Source organism: Macrobrachium nipponense, chromosome 7 (genome assembly GCF_015104395.2).
Source record: "Macrobrachium nipponense isolate FS-2020 chromosome 7, ASM1510439v2, whole genome shotgun sequence".
Classification (NCBI taxonomy): domain Eukaryota; kingdom Metazoa; phylum Arthropoda; class Malacostraca; order Decapoda; family Palaemonidae; genus Macrobrachium; species Macrobrachium nipponense.
This window is the reverse complement of record NC_061109.1, coordinates 89,500,044-89,505,318: the sequence shown is the minus strand read 5'-3', so window position 1 is coordinate 89,505,318 and position 5,275 is coordinate 89,500,044.

Here is a 5,275-nt window from a genome sequence, read left to right as displayed (position 1 = left end):
CAATATTATTAAGACAAAGTGTAGATACAGGCAAGATTTATGATGAGCACAAATTAGCATATATCACCCCTACTTTCAAAAGTGGATCAAGACTAGAGGCAAGTAATTATAGGCCTGTGAGTCTAACATCACATATTATGAAGTGTATGAAAGGGTAATGAAGAAAAATATTATGAAACATTTAATAAAAAATAATTTGTTTAATTTAGATACAAACCAACGGTTTTCGTACCCGGAAAAAGTACAAACCCAACTGTTAGTCCACCGTGAGAACATATTCAAAATATGAAAAGCGGAAATGAAACAGATGTGGTTTATCTAGACTTTGCAAAAGCTTTTGACAAAGTAGACCATAATATATTTAGCAAGAAAATTAGAAAACACAATATCGTAGTAAAGTAGGAAGATGGTTAAAAGAATTTTTACACAACAGAAAACAGATAGTTATTGCAAACGATGAGAAATGAAGACATAGACAGTAATGTTAAGGATTCGGTAGTGAGTAGTTTCGCTGATGACACAAGAATAAGTAGAGAAATTACTTGTGATGAAGATAGGAACGCTCTACAAAGAGACCTTAACAAAGTATATGATTGGGCAGAGGTAAATAGGATGGTATTTTAACTCTGATAAATTTGAATCAATAAATTATGGAGACAGAGAAGGAAAGCTATTTGCATATAGGGGACCTAATAATGAGGCAATCACAAATAAGGAAGCAGTTAAAGACCTTGGTGTGATGATGAATAGGAACATGTTTATGCAATGATCAAATAGCAATTCTGTTGGCAAAATGTAAATCAAAAATGGGAATGTTGTTACGGCACTTCAAAACAAGAAAAGCTGAACACATGATTATGCTTTATAAAACATATGTTCGTAGTCCACTTGAATATTGCAATATGATATGGTACCCACACTATCAAAAGGATATTGCACAAATAGAGAGTGTACAAAGGTCCTTTACAGCTAGAATAGAAGAAGTTAAGGACCTAGACTACTGGGAAAGACTACAATCCTTAAAATTATATAGTCTAGAAAGGAGAAGAGAACGCTACATGATAATTCAGGCATGGAAACAGATAGAAGGAATAACAGAAAATATCATGGAACTAAAAATATCAGAAAGAGCAAGCAGAGGTAGATTAATAGTGCCCAAAACTATACCAGGAAAAATAAGGAAAGCACACAGGACATTAATCCACTACGCACCAGCATCGATAATGCAGCGTCTATTCAATGCGTTGCCAGCTCATCTGAGGAATATATCAGGAGTGAGTAGATGTGTTTAAGAATAAGCTCGACAAATATCTAAACTGCATCCCAGACCATCCAAGATTGGAAGATGCAAAATATACCGGAAGATGTACTAGCAACTCTCTGGTAGACATTAGAGGCGCCTCACACTGAGGGACCTGGGGCAACCCGAACGAACTGTAAGAACTGTAAGAACTGTAAGAACTCTCTCTCTCTCTCTCTCTCTCTCTCTATATATATATTATATATATATATATATATATATATATATATATATATATATATATATATATATATACCATACATCTATTTATACAATAATCTTGATATCTATTGGCTACATGTGTTTGTGTAACAGTCTCTCTCTCTCTCTCTCTCTCTCTCTCTCTCTCTCTCTCTCTCGTCTCTCCCTCCTGCTCTCTCTCTCTCTCTCTCCTCTCTCTTCTTGTATATATACCATACATATTATACGTAATTTTGACATCTATTGACTGCATGGCTCTCTCTCTCTCTCTCTCTCTCTCTCTCTCTCTCTCTCTCTCTCTCTCTCTCCCCCCGAAGCCGAAAGGAGGTCGAATCGCTTTCAAGGGGAAACTCTCCGTTGAAAGGGAAAATACGCACTTAATAAAATAGAAAGCTGCTTCCGATCGGTCGGTTTGTCGGGCTGTCGAATTGTCGGAATGTCGGGTGGTCTGTCGAATTGTGTCGGTCTGTTAAAGGTTTGTCTGTCTGTCATTCACTGAATCTGGGTCAGTCAGTCAGTCATTTAGTAAGTCAGTCACTTAGTCATTCAATGAGTCTGAGTCTGAGTCATTCATTCACTGAATCTGGGTCAGTCATTCAGTGAGTCTGATTCAGTCAGTCATTCAGTAAGCCTGAAAGAGTCAGTCAGACAGCAAGTCATTCATTAAGTTTGAATCAGTCTCTCATTCTGAAAGTCCGAGTCAGGCTAGTTAATTACTCTGTGAGTCTGAGTCAGTTACAAAGTGAGTCTGATTCAGTCACTTAGTTTGTGAATCTGAATCAATCAATCATTCAGTGAGTCTTGAGTCTGTCAGTCTCAAGTCAGTCATTCAGTGAGTCTTGTTCAGTCAGTCAATTTGTAGGGGAGTATACACAAGTGTCATTATTTATACTTTTATTATTGAATCTCTTGTAAGGAATTTCATCTGTCTTATACTTTTAATTTTTTTTTCATTTTTAAGAGAGAGAGAGAGCGACTTCGTGTGCCTCTGACGCAGAGATAATGAAAAACTCAAGGACTATCTTGGTTAGAGATGTGTATAGAAAATTACTCAAGTTAAATGACGTGTGTTGCGCTGAAGTTGAAATGTGGGTGATTTAGTTTTGATTTTTTAAGAAGAGATAATTCTTAGTTTTTCTTTTACCTTTATTTGTGAAAGAGGTAATTCTTAGCTTAGTCCTTCTAATGCGTGGTCTCATTATTTATCTGATTGTTGCACTAGTGTCCAAAATGTTTAACTTTGTTCATAATATGTGTGTAAATGCTTATATTGTGTACCAAAATTATGATGGTGTATATCTATATTATTGTATTATATATATATATATATATGTTGTTTTGTGTGTATTAATATATTTATATATAGATATATATTATATATATCTATATATGGTTATATATTATTATAGTATATATATATATATATATATAATTTAATTATATACATATATATATAATTAATTAATTGTATTATATATTATATATATAATTTAATTATAATTAATTATAATTATATCAGTATATATATATATATATAAATAATTATAATATATATATATTTATAATTATGTATAATATATATAGAGATATATTCTATATATATATATAAATATAAATATATATATATAAGGTATAAACCACGAAGGAAAGAGTTTCTGCAAAATCTTTCGACTCGCCGTCCTGACGTCGAGTCGAAAGATCTTGTAGAAATTCCGTTATTTTTCCTTCGTGGGTTATACCTTTATTTATGGGTTTATCACGTTCTAAACTTTCGTGATTCAGTTATACATACACATATATTATATATTTATATATATATATAATCTATAATATATTATATATAGTATGTATGTATTAATGTGTATGTTACAGTAAAACTTTTCTATACTCAGTTGCCTCTCTCTCTCTCTCTCTCTCTCTCTCTCTCTCTCTCTCTCTCTCTCTCTCTCTCTCTCTGTCAAAATCTGAGGTAGCAAAAATAAAAGATAGAGAAAATAAAGAGAAAAAAGAAAGAAAAAATCCAACGCAAACGTTTCGCCTATGTTCTGCCCGTCTTAATGGTATATTTTCTCCTCAGGTATGTGGGCATGTGCGTGAGAGGACCTCCTTCGTGCCCAGGGGCATCGTGGGGGCACCGTCATCATCATCATCATCACCACCACCAACACCACCACCACCACCACCAACATCCCCAACATTGTCAGTCTGGGCCACAGTTCTTCATTTCTTGGGTATAGTCGGGCATTGAACAGCTCGGGTATCCTCCATGTTTGGGTATTTTCTAATAATATTGGACGCAGCGAGATGTTTCATGTGTGTGTGTGTGTTATTGCTTTTGTTTGTTGTTTGTCTTTGGTTTTGTTAGATCGTGGGTCATTTTAGTTAGTATTTATTTATTTGCGTCAGATCTGGGGTATAATATAAAAAAAAAGGTTGGGTATATTTCTGCTTTGCCTTATAAAATAAATATTGGTAAGGTACATGCAGATGTTTATTGACTATGTTTGGTGTTTGTCATTTTTTGTTAGTTTGTGGTTCTTTTTTTGTTAGTAATTTTTTATTAGTATTAGATCTGGGGTACTATTAGGTATATAAAAAAACAATAGTTAGTTCTGGGTATATTTCTGCCGTGTTTGATAATACAGACGTTGCTCTTAGGCCGACTTATATGACAGGTTTGAGTACAGTTTTGAGATGCATTATAATACATATGTATTTTTGACATGCATTGTAATACATATGTATGTTTGACGTATTATTTTGACATGTATTATAATACATATTTGTATTATTGACATGTACTATAATGCGTAATATGTATTTTTGACATGCATTATAATACGTAATATGTATTTTTGACACGCATTATAATACATACATTTGTATTTTTGACATGTATTATAATACGTATGTGTATTTTTTGTGTATTATAATACATATGTATTTTTGACTTTTGTTATAATACATACCTATATATTTTTGACGTATTATAATACATGCATTTGTACTTTTGAAATGTATTAATCATATATGTATGTATTTTTTACATGCATTATAATAAATACATTTGTATTTTTGACATGTACTATAATACATACATTTGTACTTTTGACATGTATTATAATACATACATTTGTATTTTTGACATGTACTATAATACATACATTTGTATTTTTGACATGTATTATAATACATAATATGTATTTTTGACATGTATTATGATACATACATGTGTATGTATGTATGTATTATAATACACGGTTCTTTAAGTATTACATCGAGTAAAATAGTAATAACCAATGCAACTTTGCAAATTGTTGTAGGTTGACATAAGTTGTTATCAATGTTGTTACAACCTCGGTATAAACCTCCCTCACGTTGCAGCGTTGCGTGTTGGCAATTTGGGTTGGTAATACACTCTGCTTTCTCTCTCTCTCTCTGACGTTGAGTAAGGTTGCTGGATGTGAGAGTCATAGATGCATACATACGCATGTAGGGCTCATTACCGTATCAGCTTAGGAATTCTGTATTTCCTTGAAGTACAATTCAGGCATTTTATCTAATGGGTCCTTTTGTGGGAAGCCACGCCCCTATTTCTTTAGATTTTTGTATTTCTATTGGGTTTGGGCTAGAAAGGGATTTATATATATATATATATATATATATATATATATATATATATTATATATTATAATATATATAGATAGATAGATAGATAGATAGATAGATAGATATATAGATAGATAGATATATTAGATAGGTATATAGATAGGT